Source organism: Prosopis cineraria, unplaced genomic scaffold, assembly GCF_029017545.1.
Source record: "Prosopis cineraria cultivar Desert tree isolate PC_DT_omini unplaced genomic scaffold, ASM2901754v1 PC5, whole genome shotgun sequence".
Lineage (NCBI taxonomy): Eukaryota > Viridiplantae > Streptophyta > Magnoliopsida > Fabales > Fabaceae > Prosopis > Prosopis cineraria.
Genome location: NW_026555336.1, coordinates 24298586 through 24318258, shown reverse-complemented (window position 1 = coordinate 24318258; position 19673 = coordinate 24298586). Strand labels below are relative to the sequence as shown.

At 31.1% G+C, this 19673-nt stretch overlaps 1 pseudogene; it reads left to right on the top strand.

Moving 5' to 3' along the window:
- Nucleotides 1-9: 9 nt before the first annotated feature.
- LOC129310789 (long chain acyl-CoA synthetase 4-like) lies at nucleotides 10-18846 on the top strand (annotated as a pseudogene).
- The last annotated feature ends 827 nt before the right edge of the window (nucleotides 18847-19673 follow it).

Below are 19673 nucleotides of genomic sequence, written 5' to 3'. Positions count from 1 at the left end.
GAAGGTAGAATGGCATAAGAAAGATATATCATTGAGGTAGGGAAGGCGAAGGAAGAGAGTAATGGCAGGCCATCAATGGGTCCTGTGTACCGCAGCCTCTTTGCCAAAGATGGATTTCCGTCTCCTGCTCCAGGTCTTGATACTTGTTGGGATATTTTTCGGTGAGCATATCAGAGATTTATCTTATCAAACTTAGTCTTTAATTGGTTTTTCCCTTTTCATTTTGATTTGATACAACTGAACACTGTCTCGAAAAAAGTTGATTTATTTATTTATTTTTGACCAAAATGTTGTAGGAGTAATAACTTAGTGCAAGCTGTTAGTTTTCAGCGTTCCTAAGTTCGAATTTGTTTCCTTGATTAATCATTTTGTGCGAAGAACTGTGCTCTGTGGTGCATGTTTGATTCGTTCTCTGCATTTGTCCCGAGCATGAAATGGGCTTTATTTTCTTATTGATATATGGTTTTGGGTTTTGTGAATGATGGACACATTGTCGAGGATATTCATCAGTCCACTTTTCTACTGCATTGTGCAGTATTTAGAACTCGTATTAGTGTGAATTTTTTTCATTTAGCTCTTTTCATCAAATTGCCTTTGCAGCTTGTCTGTTGAGAAATACCCTGGGAATCCAATGCTTGGTCGACGAGAGATAGTGGATGGGAAGGTAACTTCTCTTTCTTTCATTCTCCAAGATTTTTTCTTTGGCCAGCCACTCTCCAAGACTTGAATTTATCAATTTTTTTGTGATTGCGTAATCACTTCTAATTTTTAGCCGTTAAATGTAGCTTGGAAAGTACAACTGGCTAAGCTACAAAGAAGTATATGACTTGGTGATGAAAGTTGGAAATTCCATCCGCAGTAGTGGTTGTGGGGAAGGAAGTCAGCAGCGTTGTTCTTGCTACTACTTGTCACTGTGTGCCGCTTTCCTGTAGAAATTACTTTTTGTTTGACTTTAACTTTTAAGTATTTTTAGTGGAAAATTGTTTGTTTAATCTTACACTATTATAAAAAAAGAATAAATGACATTTATTTTAGTCCATAAATGACGATTAATATGCGTCATTTATGGGACTGACATTTAAAGGCCCCCAATAAATGATGATTATAAAACCGTCATTTAAAATAAAATTTTTACAGAAGCCCAAGCCAAATGAGACAATAATTAATAGGTAAATTATTTACCCGTCATTTACCATCGAATAAATGACGGTTATTTATATAATCATCATTTATTGTCGTATAAATGATGGTTATTTATATAACTGTCATTTATTATATGGTTTTTTAATATGGGAGCTATTTTTATACCAACCTCCTATAAAAAGAAATCAAAATAATAGCAAACAACCATTTCAGATTTGAATATCAACGAAATTTATTATATTCAATTTCAAAATTAATCGATAAACAAATATAATTATATAAAGTAAACTATTTTTAAAAAATAAATTATCTATTAAAAGTATAAACATCCTAGCTACTTTTTTATGATAGTTCTATTAATATTTTTTGTATGAGGTCTACACTTAAAAAATGTACTGATACCATTCTTCAACTACCTTATTTATTTTTGCATCCCTGGATTCTTTAACATAAAGAATCATTATAGTATTGCAAAACATAAATGATCCACCATAAATTAATTTTAATCTATTAAATATTTTTGTAATTTAAAAGTTAATATTATTGGCATACCATCTCGGGAATTATGCTCTCGTTATGAATAATGATGTCCTTCATGAATCTCATAATGCAAAAGCCACAATTCAAGCTATTTGTCTTTTGTCTTGGACATTAAAAATTAAAGAATCGATGAATATGTATTAATGCATTAATTTTAATTTAATAAATAATTTCAATTACCTTAATTATATTCTAAGTATAGGCTGCATCAAAATTTGTAACGGACTTTGGAATTGATTGTTTTGTGTTAGTGTGGTATAACACAATCGCCCTAATGAAACAGTAAAAAATATGTTAGTATAAAATTTAAATAATTAAATGAATATGTAAAATACTTTATGCATTTATGTATTAATTAACTTTAATAAAATTTATCTCTTTCCTAGTTCCCCTTTAAAGAATTGAGATAATATATTTTTGAAGTGTTGCCGAATGGTTTGGTGGTGATCAACATCCAATGGTCCCTAATAGTATTAACAAGTGTTGCAAAATTATAATTAATTGATTAAATTAAAAATAAACAAATTATTAAGATACGTGAGAATTATGTTACCCTTGACAGTATGGTATTATGAATAATGTTCCCTTTTGAGCCCTTGTGTAACACTTTCCCCAAGTGTTATCCAAAAATCACACAATTCAAATAAGCTAAGTATGGTTAAGGAGTTAATCCTAAAATCAACTTAGGAAACAAACCATTTAAATCACTAAGCAGATACACGATTGTAAAATAAACATTTAAAACCTTTTTAAATAAAAATAATAAAAAAATTTATAGGTTTTACCTATAGCACACGGAAACAAACTAGGCGAAAGCAGGGTAAAAAGATGTTGTCATAACAACATTAAATTGCTGTCATAATAGTCCTCCCGGACTAACTTTTGGGAGGCACTGTTCTATCATCCGATTCTCGATCGAAGTGATTTTAAAGCTCACACGTCACATTCAAAGGGTACTATAAGTGTACCAAATTTCAGAAAGATCCAATGGTTGAATTAAAAATTAGACATATTACAAGTTTGGTCATTTTTGTTGTCATGACAGCACCTTCGGACTAATTTCTGAAGTACACCATTTCATCATCCGACTTCTGATCATAGCGATTCCAAAGCCTACATGTCACTTTTAAAGAGTACTATTAGCATACCAAATTTTGAAAAGATCCAACATATGGATTGAATTTCATGCATGTTGTAACATCATCATTGTTGCTGTCATGACAGCTCCTCCGGACCAAATTTCAGAGTGTGCCGTTTCTCCGTCCGGTGTCTGATTGATGTGATTCCAAATCCCACATGAAGCTTATAAAAGGTTTTACTTGTGACCTAAATTTTATAGAAATCCATCGGTCGGATTAAAATTTGGACAAGTACAATTTTTTAGTAAAAACTATTTTCAAAATTGTCCAAATTCTAATGGTCACAAACTTGTGAGAACACTTTGAACATGTCAAATTGGACTAAAAAAACCTAATAAAATATTTAAATGATAGAAAAACCCTTTATACCAAAATTTGACCATCCGAGTGCCATTTCCCAAAATAGACCTAAAATCTCAAAATGTGCAAATAATACAAGAATGGCCAAAAACTATTTCAAATATTATATACATATATGAATACACATGCTAAACATTTTCACTCAGCTCAAAGATCTTTATGGGCCCACACACCCACTCTTTCTATCCAAGGTGTATGTTTGTCCATAACATATCATTTGTAAAAATCTCCCTTAAACGGTTCCTTAGCCTATCTAAGGTACCTTACTTAGTTACACTTCCTTAAGTGTAACTTTTATTCTTTATGATTACAATACATGCAGACAAATCTCGTTTCCATAAAAATATTGTTGTCAAACAATTAGAAAACATATTTGCACTATAATCAAAGTAGTACCCCATAACCCTTTATAAAGTACATTTAATCTTTTAAAACATGTAATGCATGATAGCTAGTTATATTATTCAAAAATAGCTAAAACAAAGTAATAAGAAATATAAATTTCCCTGTTACCTCAACCCTTTGGTACCAAAATGTTTCTTCTTGTACAAAATAGGACTTAGCTTATTCCTTAACTTCTCAATAAGTTTCACCAACAATTCCCTACAACATATAAGTGATCCACATCACTTATCATGACAAATAACATTAATGAAGACTATAGCTCATATCATACAACTTGGGTTAATGAGCTATAATCCATCCCAGTGGTCTATATATCAAACCAGCCATTCACATAATACCAGTTAACTACCAAAACCATTTATTAGCCATCATTAGGCTAATTTTCAATTCATAAAATTTTTGATCAATTAAAACCTTTACTTAGTGTCACCAACTTTTACTATTAGCCCTTATAATGAAAAGCAAAGCTTAATTTAAATCTTGTTGGGCTCAAATAGTATGATTATAACTAAATCAATAGACTTAAGCTATTGAGGAGCAAAACCCAACCTTTTAGGGTTTGACTTTTGACCTAAAACTCCATTTTTCATCCAATTATCTGCTCAAAATATTAGAGCATCATGTAAAAAAAAAACCTCCTAAGGACCCAAGGAAACTAAAACTTACAAGCATAAAGCCTTTTGGATCAAAATCAAGAAATTTTCTCGTTCAAAAATTGAAGAAAATTAAGAGAAAAGGAAGAGGATTGAAGTAGGAAGTGCACCTATCGTGTAGCTGACCTCGCAATAGCTACAAAGCTTCCTAAATCTGAGCTCTAACTCCCTCTCGTCCTTCCTCTTTCACTCTCTTATCCGTTCTCTCTCTCATGCGCTCTTTGTTCTTTTCCTTGATTCATTTCTGCTTTTCTACGTCAGTTTTCCCTTTAAAATGCTGATCTAATACTTTGAAAAAAATTACAATAAAGGGCCCAACATTTTTTATTATAGCACAAAAGCTTGGGTCAACTTTGCTAATTTTTTTCATAGTTAAAAATCAAATAAAACCAAACTTTTGCTGAGAAAAATTCAAACTCTAGACCTCTATCAAATTATTCTTAATTTTAATTTAATTATATATATTTTCTTTTATTTTTAAAATAAATTCGAGTCTTAAAATTTTGGGATGTTACACCTTGCTTGTTCTAAAATTTTGTCACTTTAATTAAGGCATGTGCACCCACTTCATGAGGACTAACGAAGACAAATTTCGTTTGTAGATCAAAAGGGACAACAAATTTGTCATAGAAGCACTTATTATAAATAAAATAAATGGATTAGTTTATATTTAAAATATTAACTATTCATATATGGAAAAAAAATTACCATATGTAGAAGTTGAGAACAATGAGACTGGTTATATCATGTTGAAGCATTTCATCAATAACATCAAGCAAAAGCATATCATATTAGTCTTCACCATATATACTAGCCTTAAATGAGATTTGTAGGATCGAAGGATTAGATTTATGAACCGTTGCATATGCCTAGAGTAAATTTATGTGTTGGCTTGGCAATTGAGGCTTTTGTTAGGCACAGCTTTTATGAGAGACTGTCTTTTTAGAGGAGAGCCTAGATCGGGGTATCATCTTTTTTTTTTAATTGTGCATCTTTGCTAGTATTTTTTTGGACTTGGCATCCTAACTTGATTAGCTTGCCATCCAATAAAACTACGCATCACCTCTCCAACAATCCCTACGTCCTTGGTGGGAATAGGTAGCGGACAGTTTTAATCCTTCGGCACATCAATAGCAACGCGTACATAGGATGCAGGGAGTGGTATATTATGTAGCATGTCTCCTGGTAAATTAAACACCTGACCAATGGCAACTACATGACGATTCAGACTATTTGCCAACAACTCACATAGGCTCTCACCCTATATTAATAAATAATATACTATAAAGTTATGGAAAATAGAAATAGTGAAACATAAGTGAAATAAATTAATAATATTTTACCTTAGGGAGATTTTTAATAGGCTGCATGATATTGTAACTACCTTTCTCGCTAGGACTAATATGAAACTTTACCTCCTGTCTCTCCTTGTCCTTTAGCAAAGCTTTAATCATGTCTCATTGCCTAGATAGCTCCTCTTTTAGGGTAGCAATCTTAGCCCTTACACCCACATCCTTTGTTGACCTTTCCTTCTTTTGTGACCCGAATATTTGTTTTTTCAAAACACTGAAGCCATATCCCCTATCTCAAACAGGGTATTTGGGATTACCCAATACCTTGCACAAGACATCATCATCAGGTGTGCCACTTTTCTCAATCTTGGCCTATGCAATATATACTAAGATAGTTAACTTAGTTGATTGAATATTAAAAAATGTTAAGTTAATGTACTTACACCCTTATTGGCAAGCTCCTGAACACATTCATCAATAATGTTTCCTTCTTTATGGGTTCAGCCTTCTATGAAGAGTCTGTGACGTGAAACTAAGCTTGCTCCTGAACCCTCTCGCTCGATCTACAAATTTAAATAAATTTGAATGTTAGTATAGTACATATATCCATGAAATAAACTAAAATTATATAGTATAAATATTAACTTACCATTTGTTGCTCAATTCTTGCATATCTTATGCACCCCTTCTTGTAAGGGTATAAATCTTTCTCATGCAACTCTTTTTTTTTTATAGCTCAATTTCTGTGCAAAACACATAGAATCATATCAATAAGATTAAATATATTGACAATAATAAAAATTAATTCATCTCATTGTTCTTACTTGAAATTGTCCCCTGAGACATTGAGCAACAAATTCATCCCACTATTCTTGTGAAACTAATAGCCTTATCAAGGCAGGGACCTCAGCACTTAAGTTTCCTCCTAATTTTTTAATGTATTTCGCTCCCACAAAATATCAAAATGTCTGCATTGCCTTTCTAGCTTGCTGGATGATAAATTTCATCTGACTAACATTAATTGCAAACGTTGACTGTAAACTAAGACAATTAATTAGATTTTCAATCAAGTAATTTCAATTAACTACAATAATGTGAGTAAATTATTTTACCTCTACTTGCTCCTAAATATAATTTTTCATAGTTAGACTAACATCGTTCCAGTGCCTAATTGTAATTGACACATTTGCTTTTGTCACAACCCCTATTTAGCTGATAAATTTATTTCTGTTGGTCTTGATAGGTTGACCTTTGAAATTTCATATATTTCTATCCAGCAGCCCCTCTTCTATTCACCTCGGCCATCAATGTCAATCCTCTTATTATTTGATTTGCTTCTTGCTGAATTTGCTAGTCATTTATGTCAATGCTAAGATCAACACTCCTTTGAGAAGCCATTTACTTACAAAAGCAGAAAAACAAAATAAATAATAAATAAAAATATTAAAAAATAAAGCACATAATAAATAATTATAGGTTTAATGTAAATCACACATTATAAAACAAATATAGCACATCATAAATAACAATAAAAATTTAAATCACACAAAATAAGTAACCTACAAGTTTAAATTGTTCTTTTCTTTTTCTTGTACATTACTTATCTTTGCTTGAATGCTTCTACCTCTTTTCTTTGAAATTCAAATACCTTTATTATGATCATTTCTCATATAAAATACTTCATCCTTAATGAAGTAACTTTCAAATGATGTCCCCATAAATGAATCATCTTCAACTGTAAAATCATTCATATCTTCCTTTATTTTATTGCTTAATAAAACAATAGACCAATTTACTTTAGCTAGATCAGGAATAAAGAACACTTGTTGAGCTTGTGAAGCCAAAATAAAAGGCTCATCTTTATAACCTTCTTTATTAAGATCCACTATTAAGAACCCCAAGTCATCAACTTTAAGACCATTTTTATGATCAACCCACTTACAACCAAAAATTGAAACTTGAAATTTGATGTAATCTAACTCCCAAATATGCTCATTTACCCCAAAGTATGACATTTTTGCATACAAGGGATTTCTGTCTTTAGTACTAGATGTATGCATTACTTGGGCTATAAGTGTTATATCACTATTTTGCACTGTGCTCCGATCATCTTATTCTCTAGTATAAAATGTGCACCCATTAGTGAGATAGCCAGTGAAGGAAAGAACTTGTTTATTTGGACCTCTTGTCAACCATTTTAATTTTTTAAAAATTGAATCAGGCTTAACAGTCAACTTCTGAAGAATGTACTATTTCAGCCAAACTATAAAACTCTTATTATGCTTGTTTGCATACTAAATCTCTGATCTATTAGGGTTACCTTGCTTAAGCTTGGCCATATGCATCTCTACATACTCCTCAACCTTTACAGAGTTGTTTAGTACATATAAATGTGCTTGTTCCCATTGTAAGTTAGAGATTGTAACTACTTTATTGCTCATAATTCCTTCTCTATCAATTCTACCATCATGTCGAGATGTTAGAAGACCAATATGATTGACATTTGATAAGTACTTAGTACAAAATTCAACTGCCTCCTCACAAATGTATCATTCAAATATACAATCTTTAGGTCGACTTTGATTTTTTACATATCCTTTTTGTATCTTCATGTAACATTTAAATGGATACATCCATCTTAAGAAAATTGGGCCACACATTTGTATCTCTCTAACTAAACGAATAATGAGGTGCACCGTTATATCGAAGAATGTAGGTAGAAAATACATTTCAAGTTCACATAAGATTAACACAATTCGGCTTTGCAATCTTTGCAATTTTGTTAGATCAATTACTTTACTACATATAAACTTGAAGAAGAAACACAATTTTGTAATCGTGGCTCAAACCGTATTGGGTAAAATAGAATGTATAGCCACTGGAATAAAATTTTTTATCAACACATGGCAATTATGTGATTTGAAACCCTTCAACTTTAAATCCTTCAATGACACAAGGCCCTTAATATTTGAAGAGTACCCCTCTAGAACTTTAATATAGCAAGCGACTCATAAAAAGTCTTCTTTTCTTTTTTAGACAGTGTATGAGCCACTGCATGAAGAAATATGTGACTTCCCTTCTCTTGCAGAGCCAACTCTTCTCTTATCCTCATAGAAATTATATCAAGTCTTGCCTTGATACCATCTTTGGTCTTTCCTAAAATATAAAGTAATGTACCAATCAAACTATTGCACACATTTTTCTCAATGTGCATGACATCAAGAAAATGTCTCACATATAAGGATTGCCAATCTAGTAGGTCAAAAAAAATAGATCTTTTCTTCCACCCATATGTCTCAAGATGCTTTATAAAAGGTTTGCCAAACTCGATATTTAAATTCTTCATCTTATCAAAATGTTGTTCACCTATCAGTGGCAAAGGTGCCTTACTTTTTTTTGAATTTTCATTGAAATCTTTTTTTAGGCATTGATAATAATGATCAGGATGCAACCATCTATGATGTTCGAGATAGACATTCTTCATCCCATGTTCTAATCTCATTGAATGTGTGCCATCTTCACAAATAAGACATTTGAGTTTTTCTTTGATACTATACGCTAATAAATTACCATATGCTGGAAAATTATTGATTGTCTTAAACAACAATGCATTTAAATTGAACCTTTCTTTTCTATATCCATCATATACCTCAACAACATGCTCCCACAACAATTTTAAATCTTCAATTAAAGGAGCCAAATATATGTATATGTCATTTCTCGATTATTTTAGCCTCGAAATTAGAATGGGTAGCATCATATATTTTTGCTTCATACATAACCATAGAGGTAAGTTGTAAATTACCAAAATAACTGGCCATGTACTATGACTGCTACTTTGAAGCCCGTGTGAATTCATTCCATTAATAGATAATATGAGGCAAAGGTTTCTATCTTTGCTCCAAAGTCATGGTAATTGAGATCAATTTTTTTTCATTAAGAAGAGTCAGCTAGATGTCGAAGCTTCCCATCTTTAATCTGTCCATTCACATGCCATGTCAAATTTTTTGTATCCTTTGCACTACTGTACAACTGTCTAAATCTAAGTACAATGGGAAAGTACCATAATGCCTTCTCTAGACTCTTCTCATTCTCTTTGTAGTGCAAGGCATTACATTTTGGGCACTCTATTAATGATGCATATTTATTTCTAAATAAAATGCAATCATTAGGATAGGCGTGTATTTTCTCATAACTCATGCCAATTGAGCGTAGCATTTGTTTTACCTCATATGTAGTCCTTAAAAGCTCATTGTTCGCAGGTAGAAGTTGTTTTATAAGTATAAGATTTTCTATAAAGCTCTTATTACTCTATCCATTGCTCACTTTCAAGTTGTACAATTTCAACACTGCCAACAACTTTGTGAATTTAGTGTAACTAGCATATAAGGGCTTCTCTGCATCACTTTTCGACATTTCTAACATTTCAGGACAATCCTTAAGTTCCCTTTCAATTGCATTAGCCATCTCTTCAAGGCAATCACCCTTATAAGTATCTGTGTCATAATCATTTGATTCAAAACTTCCTTTATACTCCTAATTACTACTACACTCATCCTCTCTAGTCTCTCCATACTTATGCCAACACTTGTAATTTTCATTAATTTCATAGCACACTAAATGGTCTTCCAACTCAGATGCACTAATTTGCTTCAAAAGACCACATCTTACATAAGGGCATACTATTCTTCTAGAGTCTTTTACATGCTTAAGAGCAAGCCTCATAAACTCTTTCACACCATTCAAATACTATTTACTTAATCGATTGGCAGACATCTATTCTTTATCCATAACTTTAATCTAAAAGACAATTTATTCAAAGAAATGTGATTAGTGACTCATGAATATGAAAAGGAAAGGAATGATAGAAAGATTATCAATAAAGAAATTAACTACTCTACATATAATATAGAGTAATTAATAAATCTTGACTCACAATGTATGAGCATTTACATATTCCTTCAACCACCAAAACAAATTCAACAGCATAATGGCACAAAGAAAGTATTTTCTGGGAAAAAACTCTCTTTTTAGTCCTAGCATCTCACTCAAAAAATTAATTTCAACCATATACAATCACAACACCAACAAAATTCTCACAAAATATAATTTTCAAATTAACTCTAATTATTATAAAATTATATCTAAAATTCGTTCAAAAATCATAGAAAAAAGAAAAACCCCATAAATATCATTTTGAATTAATGTTTTTTGTCTCATTGATCATTCTAAGGTTACACATATCCTCTATTAACAATCCCAAGCTAAGAAAAAATCATTCTTTACCAAATGTAAAAATATCAATAAAATAGTAATGATTTTTAGAGAAACTGTGTATCAGTTTCGATCATCTAAATGAACTCCACTTGTAATGAAAATTGGCACACTAGTACATATATAGTTTTGAATGATGAAACTACTCTAATCAAACAAGACACGAAATTTAAATTAAAAATTATTAAAATAAATAAGTCAAAATTCATAGAAAAATACAATCATCATAAATATCTCATTTTGATCACTAATTTTCATCTTAATAATAACCCTAAGGCTAATTATATCATCTACTAACATTCTCAAGTCAATAACACATCAAACATTAACAATTTTCAACACCCTATAATATCAAAATGGGCAACAAATGAGGAGAAATTTAAACAAGAAAAACCAACTAATAAAACAACCCATAATATTAAATAAATCAATCCCATAATCTAGAAATCTAAGGATATTGGAAGAAAATGAAAAAAATCATAGAAATTACATACCCTCGTACCTTGGAGAAGAGATGATGAAACATAAAGAGGAAGCAAATGAGAAGGCAATGAACGGCGTAGGTGGTGGCACTTTCACGTCAGAGAGGACGAAGATGGTCGACAACAATGGAGGAAGATTGAGAGATTTCTACTAATTTTATGTGCAAGTAGAGAAGAGAGAATACGTGAGAAGACAAATGGGCATGAATAGAAAATGAGACTGAAAACTGATTAAAAAAGGGAATAAATGACAGGTATTTTAATACCCATCATTTATTCTAGTATATATGATAGGTGTTTTAAACACTCGTCATATATCTGGAAGACTTTAAATAATGAGTGTTTAAAACACCCGTCATTTAAAGTTTAAAATTTTTTAATTCTTTTGACTTTTAGAAATTGAAACGTTAGGCAACAATATATGATGGATGTTTAAAATACCCGTTATATATTGCTCATACTTTAAATGATGGTATTTTAAATAAAATGTAACCTCCTCTTATATTCACTCAATATAAAAGAAGATTACAGTGTTACCACTACCTCACAACAATCACATTAATCAAATTTTATTTTAAAAGCTTCAGCTGAAGACTTATTTTGTAAAATAAATCAAATCACAATATAATTAGAGAAAAACACAGTAAAAGTAAATCATACACTCCTCAAATACATAGTGGACATAACCCACCAACATTCCTATTCCAATTGCATGTATTTCATCACAAAATAAAATTGCATTTTGGGTTGTGCGCTGTGGTGTGCAGTCAATGTGCCACGGCATACGGCACAGAGCCACACGCTTGCCCTTTCTATATTGTGTGCTGTGGCATGTGTCATCATGTGCTGCAGCGCACCTGTCTGAATTTTCGCTATCATTTTGATAGCAAAAATGACAAACTTCCGGCGTGCACCATTTTCACATATGACATCCGATTGGAGTGATTCAAGTGGTTACATGAAGTTTAGCTCGTATACTAACTAATAAGGTAGGTTTGGACACAATTTAATGGTCCAATCAAAATTTAGACACCCAAATGTAAAAAGTCACTTTTTTTAAAAAAATTTGCGCACCTAAGCACCCAAATCGATCCCTTAGTCTCATTAAACCACACTAGGACTTAAACCAAGTTCAAAAAGATCTAATACACCTGATTAACCATAATTAATTACAATCATACTTCACATATTTTACTATTTCTTGGCAAAACTTAGCCTAATTGGCTATTTCTCAACCCATACATATAAAATTATATTCACAATATAATCTTAGCCCCCAAATTACTCGTTTCATCATAATTTATCCCTTCGCTTAAGATTCACCAATATAAACAACCATTTTAACATAAACATACTCAAATCATAGCCCTTTTGTCTCAAACAACACATATACACATAATCGGGTTTGATTTCACAAAATCTCAATTCAATATATGCATGCAATCCTATGGCAACTCATATATATATACAATATTTTGGTTCAGTTCATCACACAACCTCAGAGTACATGGCTTCACAACTCAAGCTAGTCCAGACACTTTTCCCTTACCCTGATCACTTCCCGGTCCTATAAATATGTAACCACGGAGATAAGATAAAAATCTTAGTAACAGAATAACTCACTCCTATTGACTATCACATGTAACAATATGGAACTAAACATAGTATATCATCAAAACCTTATAAAATAGCATTTATATCTCATATTTCATTTCATTCTCAACTTTTTATCATATCATAAATGATTCCATATTATCTCAAGATATTTCATCATATCACATAACATACTAGCATGATCTCTACCAACTAGACCTCCAAATCACCCCGACACGAAGTCATAGGCTCATTTTAGACCAATGTACACTCTTATTAGTCTTGAGCTCACCTGCAGTCGTAGAATTACCCAGCTAAAGATATTCTAACGCACAATATAGACTATGGTTTTCCTAATACACACAATCAGGTGTTGTTGACTCCAATACCATATCATAAAGATACTAAGGAATCTCTCATCTCCAACACTGTACCTCAATATGCACTAAGGAAATCTTCTCCAACACCATACATTTCAAGGCACTAAGGAGAATTGTTTCCAACACCACACCCAAAAGGGTATTAAGGAAACTTTGCCATATGGTCTTTATCATCTCCTACACTCGGGTAAATTTTCACCCCTATAATCATGCTTTCTCGAACCATTTAAGGTTCTCATTTATCATTTAATACTTTCTTACACATAACATATGCATATAATACTTTTCATTACAAAACACACATTTCCATGCTTATTTCAATCAAAAGCCATTCAGACACAACAATCAATCAATGCTATAAAACATGCTTAGTTTAAAATTGTTTCATACACTACATTGCATACTAACATTTAGTTACAATAAATAGTTAAACAAAGGAAGTTATTCAGTTACCTCAACCCCTCTATCACTAAAAAGGTTACCCATAGATTTCAATTATCACACAAGCTTATCTCAAGCTTTCTTTCTCTACTCACGCATCTAATATGCCAATTTGAATATATTTGGTACATTTTAGTCATTTGGTCTATTTTGACCAAAAACTCATTTTTACTACTTAGGGATATATTCATCCATAAACTCTTTTCCATTTATCCATTCTAAGTCTATGACTACCCAATTACTACTTTACATCACCTCAACCGGTCTTATTTTACTCAAATTAGATTCTTGCCCTAACTTTCTCTCTCTAAAGGCTAAAATTGAGCCTACAGGTTCAAAGCTCTACCATTCAGCTCTAAACCAGTCGCAAAGCTCTAATTTAACCTCTAAAAACCTTTTTATTACAATTAAGAAAGAATCAAACTCCTCAAATTCCACCAATTCAATTTCCCTATAACTCATTTTTAGAGAAATTTGTGTAGAATGGAAGGTAAGAGTTATACATAGCTTACCTGATAAGTTACCAATCCGAATCACCTTCCACCACTCTAAAATAGCTTAACTTAGCTCCTCAGCCCTTTTCCTCTCTCTATCTCGTGTGTTTCCACATTTTCACTTCTAAAAATCACCCCATTTCATAACTTAAGAAGTGATTTTCTAGTCCATACGCGACGCGCATTCAGCACAAGCCACGGCACATGGCATAGTGAGATTTATTCTTACCATGTGCACTTGCTTCGACCTGAAATGCACTCCTATAACCCATATCTATTCATATAACACACAAACAAGTCAAAATACTAATTAATCATCCGAATCTCTAATCCCACACTAACTTTCACTTCACTCTCGATTAACCTCTAAGCTTAAAATTAAGAAATTCAGGATGTTACGTAAAACACCCGTCATTTAAAGTTTAAAATTTTTTTAATTATTTTAACTTTTAGAAACTAAAACGTTAGGCAACAATATATGACGGGTGTTTAAAATACCCGCCATATATTGTTTAGACTTTAAATGATAGGTATTTTAAATATCCATCATTTAAAGTTCAAATTTTTTTATTAGTTTTCCTCCCAGAGAAAATGAAACGTTGGGCTATAATAAATGACGGGTGTTTAAGCACCTGTCATTTATTATCAGACTTTAAATGATGGGTGTTTAGAACACTTGTCATTTAAAGTTTAGTTTCTTATTTATTTTTTTAAATTAAGAAACTGAAAGGTTTTTTAACCTTTAAATGGCAGGTGTTTTAAACACCCATCATTTAAAGTTTGACAATAAATGATGGGTGTTTAAACACCCGTCATTTATGTTCTGATCATCACCTGCCTCTTTTATATATGATATATTTTTATTTAACCATCATTTTTTATGTCGTCTTATATTTAGATTTTTGTAGTAGTGTTAGATATCCACATTTTTGGTTTTAGGGTGTAAAGTGTGGTATTTATGGTGCTAATTGTCTAGAGTAGATTATAAGCATGGAGGTACTATTATTTTGTTTTATGTTTTGTTAGCCAGTTTCCATCTATTTTCTTACTACTATGATATTTGCAAGATTTTATTCAATTTATATGTTGATATGTGCATCTATCATGTTTATTCATCAATTGTTTAATGTATTGTTTTTGTGGTTTTTGTTTTTGTTGTTGTTTTTAATATTTTTTAGAATATGAAGGAGACTAAGTCATTTATGTACTGAAACTTTCTTTCTTCTATGTGTTATTTGCATTTTACAAAGTTTCCCTTCTAGTATTAGGTTTTTTACTTATATTGAGGAATCTTTAGTCACCTAGCCATGCTGCTTTTATGTTGCTAAACTTTTATTCACATAGTTGATGGTTTCTAACTGATGCTACAAATAAATGCAGGCTTACAATGCTCATGGGCTTTATTGTGTTCCTTTATATGATACCTAAGGTACTTCCACACTTTCTTTAGTATATTTCTTCATCATGGTTATATCATATTGATCAGATTAAATTTTTTGTCTTGATTCAGCTGTACATATATTGATAGTCATACAACTTTAAGCTTAGTTTTTCCATTGTCAGTTATGCTATTTGGGTGCTGGAGCTATAGAATTTATTATATGCCATTTAGAAGTTTCAATTGCAGTTTCAGAAGAGAAGAAGATTCCTGAGGTATACTTTTGTATCATCATGTTATAGAATCTTGTTATCAACATGGCCATAGTGTGTGGTGTAAAGATGTAGACTTATCTATATAATTCATTGTGAAATGCTTTTCAACTATTGAAGACATTTCCAAATACAACAAAGCATATCAAGAGTAAGATCTAATCTTTAGCTACATCCTTTTCATAAAACTTTATGTTTTAGGGAAGAAAGTGTGATAAGATTTGTCTTTTGTGTTTAGCACTTGTAAGCTTTGGGAAGGTCACGCCAGAACAAAAACAAGAAGTTGAAAATTTTAGGTTGGTAATATATTCATGGGAAGAATTCTTACAACTAGTGGGTTATTCAATCAAATTTTTTGTTATTGTATTTTTACTGCTGGTTGTATAGTTTGGCATTAAGAGTTCTCCTGTCAATTATTTATCATTTGTTAAATCTATATCTCTATTTGCATTAGTTGATATACTAGTAGTTTACACAAGGATTAGTGTATGCAATTCTTTTAGATGAAAAAATAATTAAGCATGGATTTTTGTTGTGAATGGAAATTTTGGAATTGTTTTTTTGTTTCAAAATATTGAAGTACTCATGTTTCAGCTACATTCTCTAAAGATCAAAACCAATTGGAAATATTATTTTACCTTACATCAATCGATATTCTTTTTGGTTGTTATTTCTAATTTTTTTCTTTTTTTTTCAAGGTCATGGTCAAAGTTTTGATCTTCTTGTTGAAAAGAGAGATGATGTCTGTACAATAATGTATACCAGCAGAACCACTGGTGACCCTAAGGGGGTTATGATTTCTAATGAAAGCATTATTACATTATTGGCTGGAGTTAAGCGGCTACTAGAAAGTGTGAATGAAAAAGTAAGTTTTCTTGTTTCTCAATCTCACATGTGAATACTTGAATCAGAAAAAACCTAAAATATGGCTCTTTTGGGTTTTAGTTACGTGTATGATATATCTAACATAAATGATTCAGAAATCACCTTTCAATTTTAAGGCGGCGCTAATTATTTAGCTCTTTGTCATCCTTTTTCCTATTTTTTAGTTGCATGAAAGAGATGTGTACCTTTCATATCTTCCACTTGCACATATATTTGATAGAGTCATTGAGAAGCTCTTTATATGGCATGGTGCATCTATTGGATTTTGACTTAATGCAGAGTGAGTATAATTTCTTTAATATTATAGTTCACTACTAGATTTGATAGAAATATGCTTACCTTTCACGCAATGGCTGCAAGATGTCAAACTATTAATTGAAGACATTGGAGAACTGAAGCCATCTATTTTCTATGCTATTCCTCGTGTGCTTGATAGGATATACGTAGGTAAATTCTTCTTACTAAACATTATAGGCTGTGTAATAATCTTTCTAGTTTGATTTCAAGGGCCCTTTGTTCATTTCTTTTTCTTCCTTAAATAAAATATCTCATTCATTTTATGCTATACAGGTTTGACACAACAATTTTCTTCAGGGGGTTCTTGACAAAGACAATGTTTAATTTTGCTTACTCATAGTAAGTGTTATGTTATTGTAACTGATTACATGTCCTAGACAAATCATTTTGTATTGTTATTGATTCTTTCAAGATATGATAGAATTATGCCCCTAGTCTATATTATTTTGTTATTAATATCATCAAATCTGGTTGTAATAAGTTTCATAACATATAAAAAGGGGAAAATCATCAAGAGGCATCTCCACTTTTTGATAAAATTGTTTTTAAAACGGTAAGGATAATTTATGAATTTGATTGCCAATGTGCACTTCTTTTTTATTTAACAAGAACTCTAAGAACAATAACCAGTACCAAATTTTTAATTATTTTAAGCAATTAACTTTTTGTGAATTGTTCAACAGCACATGAATCTACTAAGGATTTAGTTGCTTCAATAATGTGTTTATGGGGCTTCAATTATGGTTGCTTGTCTACTAGTTAGTTTTATGCTTCAATTGTGTGTTGGAGATCCTCCATTTGGGGTTGTTGGGGTCATGAAGCTTTTCAAATTCTTGGAATTAGTTTCTCTAACAATATTCTGTTCTCCTACCTTTATTTCCTCACCAGCTATCACATTGATGGATGCACCCTTTGCTTACTGATTGCGATACCGTCCTTGAGTTCTTGCATGCTTAAACATTTGTAATCAACCATTTCTTATTAGGTGTGTTAATTATTCATGTAAAGCTTTAGAATTTTTTACCATCAAGTTGTCTACTGGAATGGTAGTCGAATGTAAAGACAAAACTTGTGCTCAACTGCTTCTACGTGTCCACTAACTAGTTATAGATGTATGGTGTCCTAATTATGATGCTTAATATTATCATGTCCTAGTTATAGTCTAGTCTTATGACATGTAGCTGAGAAATTATTGTTTCTACTCCTTTATGTGTAAAGGATTTGGTAGCTGTGATTTCTAGTTCACCTTCCTTTCATGGCTTGATAACATTCTGTTTTATGTTATTGCTGATATATTCTTTTTCTCTTCGCTCTTTTAGATATGGGTTTATGGCAACAGCTTTGAATCCTTTCTTGTTGCCGTTATTAATCCCAACAAGCAAGCACTTGAAAGTTGAGCAGAAGAAAATAATATAAATGGGGACTTCAAGTCTCTTTGTAAAGATTCTAGGGCAAAACACTACATAGTCAAACAGCTAACAAAGCTTGGGAAGGAAAAGAAGGTCTTTCTTAGTTGTTTAAAACCTTTGATATGTTTTTTCTCCTTAAGTAAATTATGAGCCCGTGCAAAAGCATGGAGTTTGTGATAAGTTATTCATAGCTTATGCATAATGTGGTTTCCCATAAATTTTCTATATATAGTACAATTTATATATATTGGAATGTTACCTGAAGTTTTTTGGTATTTTGATTTGGCAGTTGAAAGGTTTTGAGTTTATAAAAGCTGTTTATCTTGAGCCAGTGCCATTTGACATGGAACGTGACCTCATCACTTTAACTTATAAGAAGAAGAGGCCTCAGCTGCTTAAGTACTACTAGGTAAAAGTCTCAAAATCACATGATTTTTCTGTTTTGCTTCATACAAATAGAATTGGAGAGAATGGTGGGTTTGCCGTCATCAAATGGAGGATTGCTCCTTTCTTGTTCTTAGATTAAGTTCTACCAAGGAAGGACCATAAAAATAAGTGATTTTTAGATGGTTTAAATATTTTGGATCCATTTGTTTCAGTTTATTTTTTTTAAAAAAAAAAGATGTCACTAATTTTCTAAAAAAAAATATTTTGTGAGTTTTAATTATGTTTGTTTAAACTTTTGAAAATAATTAGAATATGAAAATAAAGTAGATTTTTGATTATTTTAAGAAGCTATTTTGAGTAGCTTTTGAAAATAATCTAATGTGATAGATGATAGAGTATTTTAAAAAGGTGGGATATATGTAGACATCATAAAATTTTAAAATAATTAAATAATAAATCATTTTATAAAATAAAAAATCAAAGAATATATTATAAAATTTAAAAGAACTAACTAATAATCACTTCTTTTATTAATGTAATCAAACATAAAATAATGTCTTCTTATAAAAATGACTTATTTTTTAATTTTAAATAAACATGCCCTTTATAAAGAGATTTATTTTATACAGATTTTGTAAAAAGAAAAATAATATTTTATTTTTGGTTATAATAATGAAGAGTGGTTGTTATATAGTAATTTTTTTTATTTTATGATATCTTTGTAAATTTCTATTTATAAAAATGATTTATTATTTAGTTATTTTCTACTTTTATGATATCTTCTCATATTTCCACATTTTTATGGCGTTCTATCTCTATCACATTAGATTATTTTTAGTAGCTAATCAA